Source organism: Sinocyclocheilus anshuiensis, unplaced genomic scaffold (genome assembly GCF_001515605.1).
Source record: "Sinocyclocheilus anshuiensis isolate Anshui unplaced genomic scaffold, SAMN03320099.WGS_v1.1 scaffold176, whole genome shotgun sequence".
Classification (NCBI taxonomy): Eukaryota; Metazoa; Chordata; class Actinopteri; order Cypriniformes; family Cyprinidae; genus Sinocyclocheilus; species Sinocyclocheilus anshuiensis.
This window is the reverse complement of record NW_015555723.1, coordinates 298,973-299,377: the sequence shown is the minus strand read 5'-3', so window position 1 is coordinate 299,377 and position 405 is coordinate 298,973.

The window sequence follows — 405 nt, the reverse complement described above, 5'->3', positions numbered from 1 at the left end:
CATAATATTACAAAATATTACTATTTTAAATAAATACGGCTTTTAGAACCATCAGAACTTAGTGTTCATTATATTCATTATATAAAGTTCATTATATAATAATGATAATATATCTATAACATAATTCACCCCCCCCCACACACACACACACACACACACAAAATTACATTTCTACATACATTTATAATATGAACACAATAAATATAGAAATGCTATTCTTAGCCTAAACCAACCTGTACCAAGCAAATTCAGGATATTAAAGTTTCGCCATCATCATTTAATCAATACAAACAACCTTAAATGCCATCGTTAAGGTTTCCCCATTTACTGACAGTAATTGACTCACCCAAAAGAGCGATAGGCTAAATGTCAGCACCACGGTGGCCTTAAGAAGCACAACAGTCT